The sequence below is a fragment of the Lissotriton helveticus genome, chromosome 4_1, assembly GCF_964261635.1.
Source record: "Lissotriton helveticus chromosome 4_1, aLisHel1.1, whole genome shotgun sequence".
NCBI classification, from domain to species: Eukaryota; Metazoa; Chordata; class Amphibia; order Caudata; family Salamandridae; genus Lissotriton; species Lissotriton helveticus.
In genome coordinates this window covers 728805881-728822076 of record NC_136063.1, presented here as the reverse complement: position 1 = coordinate 728822076, position 16196 = coordinate 728805881, and positions in this window count along the sequence as shown.

Below are 16196 nucleotides of genomic sequence, written 5' to 3'. Positions count from 1 at the left end.
GGCCGCATAAACCTTCTGAAAATGATGATTTGGATCAGAATAACTCCTCAGATTGACATTTGGCTGCACTTTTTTGTGCAAGGAGTCCATTTTGGGGGGGTGGGTAGGAGGAAGGAAGTGCCCCAGAGTCTCCAACTTCCTGTTCCTGTCCAGCAGGCTTCTCCCAGTGCTTTGTCCATGTCCTGGTCACTTTTCATTTGGATCTGGAGCTGGAACGATTACTTTTTGTGGCTGCTGCTGGATTTGTACTTGAGGACTTTTTGTTTGGATCACTTTTGGATTACTTTTGGTTTTGAGATTTTACAAGTAAGTTGGTGTTGTTTGTTTGGGGCATTGCAGTTGCAGCAACTACAATTTTTAAACTTCTTCACAACTTAAAAAAATATATATTGTGGATAGGCACAGTATCCAGTAGGCCCAGGGTTAGTCATGGGTGCATGATACAACTGTTTCTGTGAGTTTTGTTGAACTGAAATATCATGTATGTCATGGAATTGAATAGCTCACTGTTATATGTGGATTTTTTTTATTTTGGGGTGCGTGTAAAGCCACACTAGCCAGAAGGCCCAGGGGTAGTCACTCAGTGGTGCATGGACCAAGTCTTTCTGTGGGGTCTCTTGAATTTAAACATCCTTTAGGGCATGGATGGCATTGGATTGTGGTGATTTTTGTGTGTTTTTCGATTTTTTTGGGGTGTTGTTGGGGCCTGGCCATGTGGGTGGGGCCATTTTGAGGCCTGGTACAGGCAGGGCCTGGCCATGTGGGTGGGGGTCAAGGGGCCATTTTGAAGCCAGGCAGTGTGCTTTGTGCCATAGGCCTGCACCCAGTCTGCCTTCCTTTCACCCATTATGCCCAGGGGTAGTCAGTGGTGCATGGACCAAGTCTTTCTGTGGTGGTGTCTTGAATTTAAACATCCTTTAGGGCATGGATGGCATTGGATTGTGGTGATTTCTGTGTGTTTTTCGATTTTTTGGGGTGTTATTGGGGCCTGGGCATGTGGGTGGGGGCCATTTTGAGGCCTGGTCCAGGCAGGGCCTGGCCATGTGGGTGGGGGTCAAGAGGGCATTTTGAAGCCAGGCAGTGTGCTTTGTGCCATAGGCCTACACCCAGTCTGCCTTCCTTTCTTTCACCCTTTATATGCCTTGGGGTAGTCAGTTGTGCATGGACCAAGTCTTTCTGTGGTGGTGTCTTGAATTTAAACATCATTTAGGGCATTGATTGCATTGGATTGTGGTGATTTTTGTGTGTTTTTTCGATTTTGGGGGTGTTTTTGGGGCCTGGCCATGTGGGTGGGGGCCATTTTGAGGCCTGGTCCAGGCAGGGCCTGGCCATGTGGGTGGGGGTCAAGGGGCCATTTTGAAGCCAGGCAGTGTGCTTTGTGCCATAGGCCAGCACCCAGTCTGCCTTCCTTTCTTTCACCCATTATATGGTATGGGGTAGTCAGTGGTACATGGACCAAGTCTTTCTGTGGTGGTGTCTTGAATTTAAACATCATTTAGGGCATGGATTACATTGGATTGTGGTGATTTTTGTGTGTTTTTTCATTTTTCGGGGTGTTATTGGGGCTTGGCCATGTGGGTGGGGGCCATTTTGAGGCCTGGTTCAGGCAGGGCCTGGCCATGTGGGTGGGGGTCAAGGGGCCATTTTGAAGCCAGGCAGTGTGCTTTGTGCCATAGGCCTGCACACAGTCTGCCTTCCTTTCTTTCTCCCATTATATGCCCAGGGGTAGTCAGTGGTGCATGGACCAAGTCTTTCTGTGGTGGTGTCTTGAATTTAAACATCATTTAGGGCATGGATGGCATTGGATTGTGGTGATTTTTGTGATTTTTGTGATTTTTTGGGGTGTTGTTGGGGCCTGGCCATGTGGGTGGGGCTATTTTGAGGCCTGGTCCACGTAGGGCCTGCTCATGTGGGTGGGGGTCAAGGGGCCATTTTGAAGCCAGGCAGTGTGCTCTGTGCCATAGGCTTGCACCCAGTCTGCGTCCTTACATCCATTATGCCCAGGGGTACTCAGTGGTGCATGAAACTAGCAACTCTCTGTGTGGTCTCTCTTCTATTACTGTAAACATCCATTTTTGATTAGAAATAATTGCAATTTTTATTTTTGGTCTTTCTGTTTTTGGGAGTGTTGTAATAATAATAAATGCCTAGTTGCAATTATTATTTGAAGCACGACATATGCAACATTTATTTAACTGATGTTCCTCTGGCTTCCTTTGCTTTTAAGTGCACAAAGAAGAGAACCACAAATCATCCTCATCGTTCATCATCAGTGCCAGGAAGAAGTCCTTCTGCGGTGTGTGCAGCACAACGTCACATGACGTCACGTGTGGCCACAGACAACTCTGCAACTCGTGCAACTGCAGCCTGCTGTTCTGACATCTGAAGAAGATGGACCCAAAGAAAGGTGGCCGTAGCTCCTCTACCAAGAAAGTTGCCAGTGCCACTGCCAGTAAGAAGGAGCAGAAGAAGCAGGTGGCGCCACTTACCAAGGAGGCTGGTGTGCCAACAGACACCTTTTTTGGGAAAAAAAACTACGCCTGCAGCAGCGGTGTCCGCCGGGGACCAAGCTGGGAGCAGCACCTCAGCTTCATTGGTCTCAGTGCCACCACGCCAAGTTAGGCCCAAGGCCATGAGCGCCGCTGAGGCAGCATCTTTAATTTCTCAATCACCATCGACCAGTGATGTTGGCGTTGACTCATCGCAAGAAAGTAGCATCCAATCAACGCAGGGTGTAACTCATCTGACGAGTGTTCAACCGCAGCCACAACAACAACCAGAGGTGCAACAAGGAGAGGCGCAAGGAGTGGCGCAAGGAGAGGCGCAAGGAGTGGCGCAAGGTTGTGGCGCAAGGAGAGGCGCATGGTGAGGCGCAAGTAGAGGCGCATGGAGAGGCACAACTGCCCACAATGCTTGTTCCTCCAGAAGTAGGGGCACATCAGGAAATCGAGATTCAAGCGGAGGTATCATCCGAGCAAGCCACTCCTCCTGATGAACCATTGTCTTCCAGATCCCCAGCAAGAAAAAGGTCAAGGAGGGCTAGTACAAGTTCTTCAAGCCCCCTTCCTTCTGATGATCTAGATCAAGATTGGAACCCACCATCTGAGAGGGAGGCACGCCATGAGCCCACAAAGGCAGCTAAGCCTAAAAGGAAGGTTCCCGCAAGGCTTCCACTTATGGGTGATGACGACGAACAAGAAGTAGAAGTGGTGTATTCTGCTGCTGATGAACAGTCTGACGATGATGACCCAGTCATCACAGTCATCAGTCCAACCCCAGCGGGCATGCAGCAGACAGACAAATTTACTCTATCCCGAATTGCTGCTGAGCGGGATGTGGGCGGCGTGGCACTGGTACCACCACCAACACAGGTAACCACTACACCAACACGACCTACAGCTGCCATATTTTTTCTTCAGAAGGGCCGGCAGGGACCTAAATCCAGATCAACCTTCGTTACCTCAAGTAGTGGTGCTGTAACTGTAAGTGCAACAGGGTCAAATTGGGCCACGCCCATCCTCCACTACATCTGGCATTGAAAGAAGCACCTCCACCACCACCACCAGAAATCTCAACTCCCAAGTTTGGGACTTCTTTAGTATTAGCAAAAAGGCGGAAAACCTAGTTGTTTGTTCGATTTGTAAAACTGTAGTTAGTCGGTGTAAGATTGGTACCAACTATGGTACCGGAGGCCAGAGAGGTCATCTCCAAAAACACCACACTATCCAGTGGAAGGTGCACCTAAGTAAGATCCGGGAAGCCAAAAGTACAACAAATCCAAATGTATCCATTGATATTGCATCTGATGATGACGAGGGGCTGATCATGCAGGGGGAGGTGGAAGCGACAGACATTTTTTCTGGTACAAACAGTACCCCTGGCAGCAGCACTGCAGTGGTAGCACCCACACCCTCTACCCCAGCAACATCTATGAGGCACACTAAGAGTCTGGGAGAGACACCAATGCGAAAAAGTACATCAATGAGTCTAACTGGGTTGAAGAAGTCTGGATCATCATCATCACGTATGAAAACGGTCCAGATCACTATTAAAAGCATGATTTGGTCGGAGGCGCCATTTGAACGCAACCACCCAATGGCACGTCTTTATAATGCAATGCTGGCTAAAATGTTAGCGCTGGACCTTTTCCCTTTTTCTTTCGTGCAAGGGGTGGGTTTTCTAGAATTTGTGGCACCAGTCTGCCCTAAATGGAAAGTTCCTAGCCGGTCCTATTTTGCCAGAGTTGTGGTTCCAGCACTACATCAAGATGTGCTGGAGGTGATTGGGGCAGCTTTGCAGAAGAGTGCTGTTCACACTATCCACCTGACAACAGACATGTGGACCAGTAAGCCCTTGATTACATGTGCATCACTGCAAACTGGGTCTCTTTTGCAGGGGTTAAAGACAAGTTATATGCAGGTGTTGACAGGGACACCGTTTTTCAAGCTAGTCGGAAACATGCAACAGTAGCCATGTTTGCCATGGAGAAATCTCATACTGCAGTAAACATTTTGGAGGAGTTTAACAGTAAGGTCTTTGAATGGCTGCATCCAAGAAACCGCATGATTGGTTATGTTTCCACGGATAATGGCAGTAATATAGTTAGGGCCATGAATGAAGGTGGATATTTCAGAGTGCCGTGTTTGGCGCACAGTATTAACATTGTTGTTCAAGATTTCTTGAAAAAAGAAAACAAAGTCAGCAAGTTACTGACCACCTGCCGAAGAATCTGCACACATTTCAGCCATTCTTTTAAGGCCCGGAAGCATCTGAGGAACATTCAACTTGACCGTAGAGTGCCAGTCAGAGGACTCATCCAGGAGGTGGTAACACGTTGGAACTCAACCTTCTACATGCTTGAGGGTCTGTCTGAGCAGTGCTTGGTAATCAGTGAGTATGTCTTTGCACTGGGTTCTACTATGAAAGACATGAGGCTAGAGTTGGAGGAATGGGACCTAGTTAAAATCCTGACAGACATGATTCGTCCTTTTGAGGTCTTCACGCGTGAAGTCAGCAAGGAGGACTGTACTTTGGGCAAAGCTATCCCATTGTTGCGCATGCTAGAGCACCAACTGAAGGCGGTGTCTTCAACGTTCAAAGGTGATACTGACAAGCAAGACACATATCAGTTGGCTGTGAGCTTATTAACCCGCCTAGTTAACAATGAAAGGCTTAAAAAATTACATACAAAACAACATTACATTTGTGCCACTATTCTGGATCCACGGTACAAAAAGGCAGTGGCCAGCAAAGCATTAATTCCTTTTAATGAAGCAGATGTTTCAAAGTACAAACATTAGCTAGCTCTGTCAGCCACTCGGTTCGAAAAAGAGCGGCAGGAAATTGAAGGAACCCCCACAAGTACTACTGAATCAGCAGGCCATCAGGGGTCAAGGTCGACTTCTGTGGCCGAAGGCAGTCACTTTTCCTCACAGCCGTTACAGATACCAGCAACCGTATCATCATCCTCACCTGAACCAGGCCCAGCCATAATATTGTCGGAAGCGGATTGGATAACTCATCAAGGGTTTGCTTGTTCCATGCAAAGGGCTCAGATGGTACGCAAAGTTCAGCACCCCTGGATGACCTTGAGTGGATGATGCAGGCCTTTCTAGATGACCCAACAGAGGTCTACATTGATCGCAACCCATTGCTGTATTGGTATGGGAAAAGGGGTCAATGGCCACTGATCACCAACCTGGCTCTAAATTATTTGTCTTGCACACTCGCAAGTGTGTCTTCTGAACGTGTTTTCAGTGCTGCTGGTGTCATAGTAACTTCAAAAAGGACCCGCCTCTCACCCAAAAATGTAGAGAGGTTAACAATGATCAAGATGAATCAGCACTTAATACCACCAGATTACAAAATACGTGAATCCACACAGGAAGAAGAGGACACCGACTTAGGTGACGGAAGTTCTTCTCTGTTAGCTGACCTACTCCCGTCTCAATTCACAGAGTTTAAGGACAAGCTCTACTTCCCTGACACCTAGGCCTGAAACTGACTTCCTTTTTTTTTCGTCCTGACTCCTTATTCACTTTTATTCCTGTGTGTCTTTCTTTGTTTTGTAACTTTTACCACAACAAAACTCTATTCAAAACAAATCCACCAGCAGCACTGTCTTCGTCTTATTTCCTTATTGAAGGTGCCGCTGTCTGCAATCCTGAAGTTCACAAGTTCACAACTCAGTCATGCTCCTCTATCCTCCTCCTCCAGAATCCCCCTATCCATTTCCCTCAAGGCAGATGGATGGATTACGCAGAATGAAGAAACTGTCGCTTCGTAGAAGAGTCCCCTCAAGAAGTGGGACTGGAATTACTGACTATTTCTGATTGCTGACAGTTACTTCTGAAATTGACACGGGAGGCTGCCCTGTGGGCATTCACTTTAAGAACAGGATGCGGACAAAAAGTGGAACAGGTAATGAATAATGAGATGGCATGCAGTGGACAGCACTGGTTGTCTGGCTCTGCTGAAAGCAATTGCTGTTTGTTTGTTGTGCATGAAATGAATCATCATATGTCTACTGTTATTATTTAATCTTTCACACACTAAATGTAACTCAAATCTACTCAGTTTTTTTTACCTTGTTAAATTCAAATTCGACTTCTACTGCAGGGGCCACTATGTTGCATTTTTTAATATGCAAAATGTCCTTGGACTCACAGTGTGTGTAGAGTGCGACTGCATGAACAACATTGACTTTGCCAATTTACCATGATGAGGATAAGTAGTCTTGATGATCAAAGTTACATAATATCATTTTTCTTTACAGTCACTCACTGGGATGGATGGATCATCACCGTCCGTTTATGGAAGAACTATGGCCATTTCGTGAGTGGCAAACAGGTAAACCAGTCAACAACAACTACAGCAGAACTACATGTCTGTCTAGTAGTGGTATGGAGTGGTCGAGCCAGTGTAGTGTTGTTATGCCAGAATCCAGACAGCAGTTCATGTAAAATTGCGGCTATGTGGCTTGCTGCATACAATTAGATATGCTTTGTCTGTCTGTGTCAAAGAGGTATGCTACATCAGGTTGCTTCACTCTGTGGTGCCTGCCTTCACTGTCTGCATGGCCCTGGCCTGCTGAGTGGCTTAATATCCTTGAAAAGGAGACTCAGAGTACGCACTTTAGAAACGATGCTTGTATGTAATACTGTCGCCTCTGAAATAAGGGTGGGCGTAGTGGGCGTAGTGGGGCTCCGCGGAGCTACGTGGAGAGGGCGAGAAGCTACGCCCACTCCCGCACTCCGCGTAGCCCCACTACGCACCTCCCTCCCGCTCTCCCCCGCATACATTATTTAAGCAATTAGCCTTATTATCTCCCGAGAAATGCGCATGCGCGGCCGCCCGCGCATGCGCATTGGTATCCAGAAAAAGGACGCTATTCAAGAGGGAGCCCCGGACGAGCCCCGGACAAGGTAAGTGCTTTAATATTGTTTTAATAAGGCTAATTGCTCAAATAATGTATCTAGGGGAGAGCGGGAGGGAGGCGGGTGGCGGCCGACTCGGCTACGCACACGGAGTGGGCGTAGTGTTGCCGGCTACGCTGTCTACGCAAAATGCGTAGAAGGCAACACTACGCCTACTCCGTGGGCGTAGCCGAATCGGGCGCCCAGGGTTACTCTGAAACTGAAAGTGTTATTTTTGCACTACACACCGTACCTTATCTTTTTTCTCCGTGGTGTTTTTAATATCACTTCCTGTTTGTCCATCAACAATTACAGACTGGCTTTTACACTGTGCGATGGGAAAAACGATTAACTCAGGCTTACCATTAGCGATCCGCAATTCCGCATCTGCCAGGCAGGCAGTGGTCAGTGTGTCTGGTCACCAAGATTGATCGACGGAACGTCAGATGGAATACATGGGTCCCGCGAATAAGAGGAATGGCGGGATGCATGCAACTTCCCAAATTGAACAGGACAACTACAACATACAGTGACAGTATCCTCTTCACTTCTCTTTATCTTTTAAATAATGTTACTGTTGTGAACTTCTATGAGTGTGAATCTGTGCGTTTGTTTGCTCTCTGCTTCAAACTCATCCCTCCTGCTATTTGATAAGTTTCTTTGCTATTTTTAAAACTAATTTAATGTACTAATACGTGTTTATTCTCTCTGAGGGCAGATAGGCAAGTGAAATTGCGTAATTACTGCAGCCCTGTACTGTCACATTGTTTCTTCATAGTTAGTAAGTTGTAGTAAGTACTACTTTTAAGTAACCTAACCACCCATTTAGCAAACAACTTCATGCATGTAGTAGTGCATGCACTTCCTTTATGTCCCTTAAAAGATTTATGGATATATTTTTATCCAAAGATTTGTTTTTCTTCATTTGTTGTTTGTCCATGCTGTGTTTTTTTTCCACTCTCCACAAAACCATCCCAAAAACCCCCATTCCCATCCAATTTTCAAACCCTAACCCTCTTCCCCCGGGCCTTTGTGGTTTTCATTGAGGTGTGACTAAATGACAACAATAATTCCACACGCTTGCTGGGGAGGATAAGGTGCAAGCAACCTCCTAAAATCAATTTTAAGGCAGCTAGATGAATCCTAGGATATTGTAATTCTGCTTAAAAAAACACCAATGAGTATTTTCAAATCAAATCAATTCTGAATTTCATGCCCACCATCGATTGAATCCATCGTCAACAGCATCCTCCTACACGTGAAGAAAGGTTACGCTGCTGTGTCACTGTTCTTGTTGTAGCCATAATCATCCATGCAAATATTTTCCCATACTTATCTTCAGTATTGCTTAGGCTACAAATATACTGTTCCTTCTAATACTCCTCTCAGGCCACTCAATGTCTCATTTCCTTTTTTTTCATATGCTGCTACTGCTAGTGTGGTACCTCTCCTACTACCACCGCAACAATGGAATTTCTGTCCTGGATGGATTTCATGGGCAACCGTAATCGCCATTTGCCATGCAGCCAGCGATGTGCCTAGCTCTATTCTCAAACACGAATCACAGGTAAGATAAGCATTTTGGGAAGGTAGAATAATGGGCTAGGACTCGGAGGAAAGGAGAGACTGACAGTAGTACTAGTAAAGTACTAGAAGGGCAATTGAATTCACTAACTCTGTTAGTGGCACTTTTGTACATTTTTGAACGTTTTAGATAATTCATGCTGGTAAGTTTGAGGAAACCAAACGTACAGTAACCCCCGCCCACCACCCCACAAAATCATATGAACGTGTACACTATGTTGAAGTATGTAAAATAAATAATTATATTTCCCCTAACATAAATAAACTATTCAAAAGACCCAAACCACCCCCCTCCCTAACCCCAACCAATGTCCATAGGAATGTCCCTCAAAACGTCCCTCTGAATCCCCAACGCCCAATTCCCACCCCCAACAGTCTTTAAAAAAGGGGCAAGGGACATTCACTTCCGGCAGTGTCCTGTGGACAGGTGGTCCCGCATCTCCTTATGGAGGTCCTGGAGCTGGCGCTTCAGCTTCTCAATCACGCGCTCCAGGTAGTCCACTCTCCGGCGGAGACAGCGCTGATGTGCCATCCAGGCTCTGGGGGGGCAGCTGCTGTTTTTTTTGCTGCTCCGCGGCGGCGGCGGTGGGAGGCTGTCGGACCACAGCGCCGTACCACTGGAGGCTGCTGGCTGGTGGACCCTGGGGCACTGGAGGAAGATGCAGCTGTTGCCGACTCCTCATCCTGTTCCCGAGCCACCAGCTGCCGTTATTCGGCACAAATGGCCTCCAGCTTCCGGGCACTGGCCCGGACAGCCATCTCCTTCCGGGTGAGTTTTTGTGGAGCATCTATATGATGAAAGAAAGAAAAATACTGTAACCAATACTCTTTAACATTAACACAAAATAATTCAACAGAAAGTTGTTTCACAGTAACACTAGCAACTTGCAAGCAGAGTATAACATTTTGGCATGTATCTTTCGGCCGTCTTTGTAGCCTGTAACATTAGTGGGAGTTTCAGGAATTCTACTAGCAGCACTATGGACTCACTACATAGTCAGAGAGTCAGAGAGTACACCAGTCTTCTTCTTTTTTTTCTTGTATTGCGAAAAAAATTACTTGTACGTGAACTTGTGGTAGCTGGCATAATGCCAGCTCAGTCAGCTTGCACCCAAGAAAAACAGACACAAGCCATGAGGACGCAGACTCACATTACTTTAAGCAGTACATGCAGGTGGTTATAGGGAAGCTCTTACTTTTCTATAGGGGTGGCACTGGCCATACTTGGTTACATCACAGGCTACTGCTCAATGTAATTTATATTTCGCACTGCCCCCCCCGGCCTTGACTACTACAAAAGGAAAAGGAAAATTATTCATTTCTGATCATATATCCAGCCGAACACATGATCTTTGCTTATATGATGGATGACTTTAGGTGCTTTGTTTTGATAGATTGAGTGAACAACAGCGATAGGCCACCCATGATTGACACAGCTGAAAGAAAATTATTAACATAGGGAGTGAGTGTGGTACCCATAATTGCCGGAGGAAGGGACTTGACTTGATATAATGTGAATTATACAATACATACACAATATATGCTGTGCTTGCAAAGTAAATTACTGTACTGTTAGTCACAGGAGTATTTCTGAACAATCACAACTTCTAGTATTTGGATTTCCTCTGCTTTGCTACTCTGGCACAGACATGCTGCTCAAAGTAAAACTCTTCATCCACTGAGCGTCTGCTCTACATACACCTCTGCTATCTATGAGGAATAAGATACCATCCAGGCTTCCAAAGTAAACGTCTATCATTTTTCTTAATGTCTCAACTGGACCAACTTTACTTTTTCTCAACAACCAACTAACACCCTTTTTATTTTATTTGGTAAACCACCGTCTTGACTTGCATTTAAGTTTCACCAAAATGATATATTGCAATCCACACCGCACATGCATTTTCTGATTCACCCACACAGGCAGTCATCTCTTCTTTCTCCTCCAACCATCCTTGCTTCAAGCAGCCATGCATCTGATTCCTTCCTATCAGCCACCTCTGCATGTATTCAAAAACACGTATTATTCTTTACAGTCATGATTGTTACGACTCGCTCGTCCTTCCTTACACCCTTCTTTCCCTTTTAGTTCATCACATCCCTCAAGTTCATCTGATCTGACTTGGCTTCACGATAAAAGTTTCACAGCTGAGTTGAAGTCAAATAGAGGGGGACATTGCTTACTCGAGAACTACCGCCACTAATGCTATTGCTAAGTCAAGGGTGACTGTCTTCTCCGTGATTGCCAAAATTGTAGTTCTAAATTAGTAACTGTTCTTAACAGTACAGTGTACTTGTACTAGTGTACTGTCTACTGTACAGTACATCATACACCTCTTTGCGAGCCTACTCTAAAATGTCAATAAGTAGGGAGTATAATAACTTACCACCGTCCGCCGCTGCTGAGCCACCCCCCACAGCAGATCCTCCTGGTGGCACTTGTGGCGCCGCTGCATCAGCCCCTGAAGTGGACGGCTCTGCGCTGCTGGCCCCGGCACTGGTGGTGGTAGGTGCCGCATCCGATGTTGTGACGCCTAGAAAAAACATGCCATATTTTTAGATGCCTTACACCACCCCCTATTTCGTCTCGTAATGGAATAAAATCTTAATACATAAACAATTTTTAATTATTGGGACTGAAAAAAAGTGAGTTTTGGGGAGGGTCTTAACTTTTTATATGCTTAGCCATAACATGCTACACTTTTTGGCACAACTGATGAATGCTTGCTTTTTAACGTGCACCATTTTTCTAATTACAGACAGAAGATGCCATTGCCCTTCTGCCAACAAGAGCTTTTCCATTTTCACCACCTACTCCTCATCACCACCAGTACTTGAAGTTCAAACAAGGTGAGGGCTCCCGCACAGTTATTATAATAATTAGATGTGTTAAGTTGAAGTATATTCTAGGGAAGGGTGTTTAAGCTTTAACGTCATCTATCACCACTGCTCGCTGGGAAAACTGCGCTATTAAAAATAAAGAAATTGTTTTTTATTTCTCATTTGAAAATAAAACTTTAAAACTAAAAAACACTGTGTGGTTTTTGTTCACAAGTAAGTGAGCGGAAGGGTTTGCAGTTGCACTACTGCCCTTTGCAAGCATGCTTCCGTGACTCTGATAGGTCGGGACTCGTTAGTCTTCTTCTGTTATTCTGGGTCGTATAATCATTGGTCAGACACACTAGATAGTCGGTCAGGGGATTGGGGTTTCAACTTCTGTTCTGACTGAGGTATGTGGAAAGTCGAACTGCACCTATCATCAACAATGTCCTATTTCTCTTGTCCATACTTCTGTATGTGCAGAATAGTCCCTGAAATACTAGCGGTATGGTATGTGCTCCTATCAAATCAAAAAGCCAACTACTAGCTTATTCTTGGTGGACATTGACATTTTGTTGTTGGAAATTGTCAAAGCACTAACATTAAGAAGACTGGAATAGACAGCAAGGGCAACCCAGAGGACTGCACTAGTGGCCCGATGTAGGTAAAACGCATTTACCGATTTTAAAATACCGATTCGTACCGAATCGGTATTTCAAAACCGGAAAATGATATGTAGGAAAAATAAATCGGAACATTACCGATTCGGTAGCAATCGGTATCGTGAGTCGATACGTACCGATTCGCCAAGTACCGAATCGGTATAGGCCGGATCGGACACTTCCGAATCGGTAAATAAAAATGCGGATCCTACCGAATCGGTAAACGCCGAATCGGAAATAGCAATACGCCCCATGGGCCAAAAGGCCAATAGGAACGCATAATACATACCGATTCGGTATTTACCGAACATATTCGGTATATTCCGATTCGGAAAATACCGATTCGGAGAATGCCGATTCGTCGAGCAGGTTAACTGACACTGAAGACATCAGCCAATGAGCTGGAAGCACCCTCCCCCACAGGGAGTGGCAACCCAGGCAGGTGCAACTCATCAGAACTTTCTGGAGAGGCTGCCTGAGCTGAGCAAACACAGTGACCAGCAGTGTTAGCAGGATCCCTGTGAAACATGGCAAACAGCTCTGAGAGCCAGAAGGCAGAGCGCAAGAGGAAGACCAAATTCAGCACCATGGAGCTGCAAACGTTGGTGGAGGAGGTGGTGAGGGTGCACAGGCAGCTTTATGGAAGGCTGTCCCTCACTGTTCCGGAGAGCACTAAGAGGAGGCTGTGGATAGACATTGGGGAAAAATTCAACGCTGTTGGTGTCACCCACAGGAGCCAGGACGACCTCAAGAAGAGGTTCTACGATATCCGTGGCGTGACAAAGAGGAAACTGGCTGACCTGCACAAGCAGGCTGGATTTACTGGTGGAGGCACAAACCGGGCGCCACCCCTCACTGAGCTGGAGGAACTAGTGGCGACCACCATTGAGAGCGCGAGTGTTGTGGGAATTGGGGACCTGGATAGCTCATTCTGAGCTACAGCTACAGGTAAGAAGCATGCGCAACTTGACACACCATACCAGACACCTCCCCTATAGACCCAATGCACAGCCAAACCCCAGGCCAGTACTGCTAGCAACAGACATGAGCAATGCATCTTGCTAAATGTAGTCAGCAAAAGTACCCAAAAATGCCACTGCAGAAGCATAAGAAAAATAACAGTAATACTGCATCTACGTTTTTGTAATGAGATGTGCAATGCTTTAATAGTAGTGACTGGAACACATTAGCACTCAGTTGACAAATGCTTCTTTATACCTAGGGGCACCGTCAGGCGGGGGAGCAGCACCAACTCAAGCACCAGCTCCAGCACCAACAGCCAGTGCGGTGGCAGTGGCAAGCACCCTTGTAGTAGCACAGGAGGAGGACAACAGCAGTGCCCTGGGCAATGAGGAAGACACTGGACATTCCCTCACATATCCACACTCCCCCCGACTGTCTCTGTCTCAGACGCCCCCATTGCAATTCTCCCCGGAGAACACACCACCACAGAGCCACCCTGCACCTGCCACATGCCCTGCCAGGAGGAGAATTGTTGCTCCATTAATCATCATGGAGGGAGCAGCGGGTCAGGCTCCAGCACAAGACCCTGTAACACCAGCGTCACCCCAGCACACACAGCAGGGCAGCAGAAATCCCCGGAGGCCACGTGCAACCAGCAGTCCACTTCAAGCACAGGGGGGCAGCGTCTTCGTAGGGCTGGAGGGCAGTATGGTGAAGATTCAGAGAATGCAGGCAAAATCGATCTTGGCCTGCCATCGCCAGTTGCGCCTGCACAACCTGCAGATGGGGGAAATGGCACAGGGATTCAAGACATTTGTAGATAGCAACAAGGAGATTGCAACATCTCTTGGCCGAATGACCACTGCCATCACCCAGCTCTGCAACAGAATGGATGACCATGAGCAATGTCGTCGCAGGGATGCCCGTGTGCAGAATAGGTCCCTCAACCGCCTTGCAGCTGCGACCGCCCAGCTATGCCAACGTGGGGCAAACATGGAGGACAGCCTCACACAGAACATGTCAGAGGTCACTAGGGGCATGGGCCGCATTACCACCGCCATGGAGACACTACTGATCTCCAACGCTGTCGTTAATCCCGTCCTGGGCGAGGCTGGGGACAGCAGCAGCCGCAGCAGCCCGGCCAGCGCAGTGTCAGAGCCGCGCCGGAGCAGCAGGCGCTCAGCTGAGGCTGCTGGGCATACAGAAGGGGGTGAGGCACATCCTAGTGGGGCTGCTAAGCGCAGCAAAAAATAAGACTGGCAGGGCGGGTGAGGCAACCCGGACAATGGACATTTCACCACTTCTTGTTTACCTTTTCTTTTGTTGCACATCAGTGCAGTAACGTTGTTGCAACATTATTAAATTTCATTTTTGATTACATACATTGACCGGTCTGTGCTTCTGTACTCACTCAGAAATAGTTGTCTGTTATCTCCTCACGCCTGTATCTGCCGTCACTTGGTGCAGACACTCCAGCAGGTTGTGCTAGTGGCACAGCATTGTCATCGTCTGGGTCCTCGTAGTCGGACAACTCAACCTCAGTGCCTTTCCTGACTGCAAGGTTGTGCAACATTGCACATACAGCAATTATCTTGCAGCAGGTGATGGGGGTATATTGCCTTGCACCTCCGCTCTTGTGCAGGCATCTGAACCTGCTCTTCCAGATGCCGAAGGTCCTTTCCACTACATTCCTCGTGCTTTTGTGGGCACGGTTATACCTTCTTTGGCTGGGTGTTGAGGGGTTGAGGTAGGGGGTGAGTATGAAAGAGCGGAGGGCATATGCACTGTCGCCTAGAAGGAAAAGGGGTCACATTACTCACATGCATACATGTACTTCACACTGCAATTTTGGTTATGGGGGTCTGACACTGTGTCTTACCTAGGAGGTATCCTTCACCAAATTCCCCTGCCATCAGCCGTGCATAAATTCCGCTATTCTGGAAGATATAGGAGTCGTGGGTACTCCCCGGAAACTTCGCAACCAGGTCAGTGATGACACACTTGGCATTGCAAATGACCTGGACATTTATGGTGTGCCGTGACTTCCGATTGCGGTATACGTATTCCGTGTCAGCAGGGGGGCAAATCGGAATGTGTGTGCCGTCTATGCAGCCAATGATGTGGGGGAATCCTGCCATCTGGTAGAAGTCGGCTTTAGTCTGTACCAGTTCTGCATGGGTTGCAGGGAAGGAAATGTACTGGTCCATCCTCTGGATCATGGCGTCAAGGAACTTGTGGAAGAACCTTGACAGGCTGCTCTGGGTCACCCCTCCTGCCACAGCAACTACACTTTGATAGCTGCCAGACGCCAGCAGGTGTAGGCAGCATAGCACCTGCACATGCACAGGGATTGCGTGTGCCCTTGGGGTGGGGTGCTACATCAGGGGTTGGAGGTCCCTAATGAGGTCTCTGATGGTCTCTGGGTCCAGCCTGTACCTCTGTAGGATCTCTGCATCTGTAAGCATGAACAGGGTGATCCGCTCTCTATACACCTGCTCCTGTCTCAGCCATTCCCTCTCTCCTTCCTGCTGTAGCCGTAGCCGTCTTGCTATGACATAGAAAGCTGCCATGTTGCAAGTAGAACTGCATTTTGGGTCCTTTTTTATAGGTTGCACCTGGTTACCACCTGATTCCAATCCATGGTAATTTCCGACTCTGAAATACCGAATTTGAGGCAAATTCGGTATTTCAGTGCTTACCTACATCTCATTCTTCAGCTTTTCACAACGAATCGGAATATCACAGATTCGGT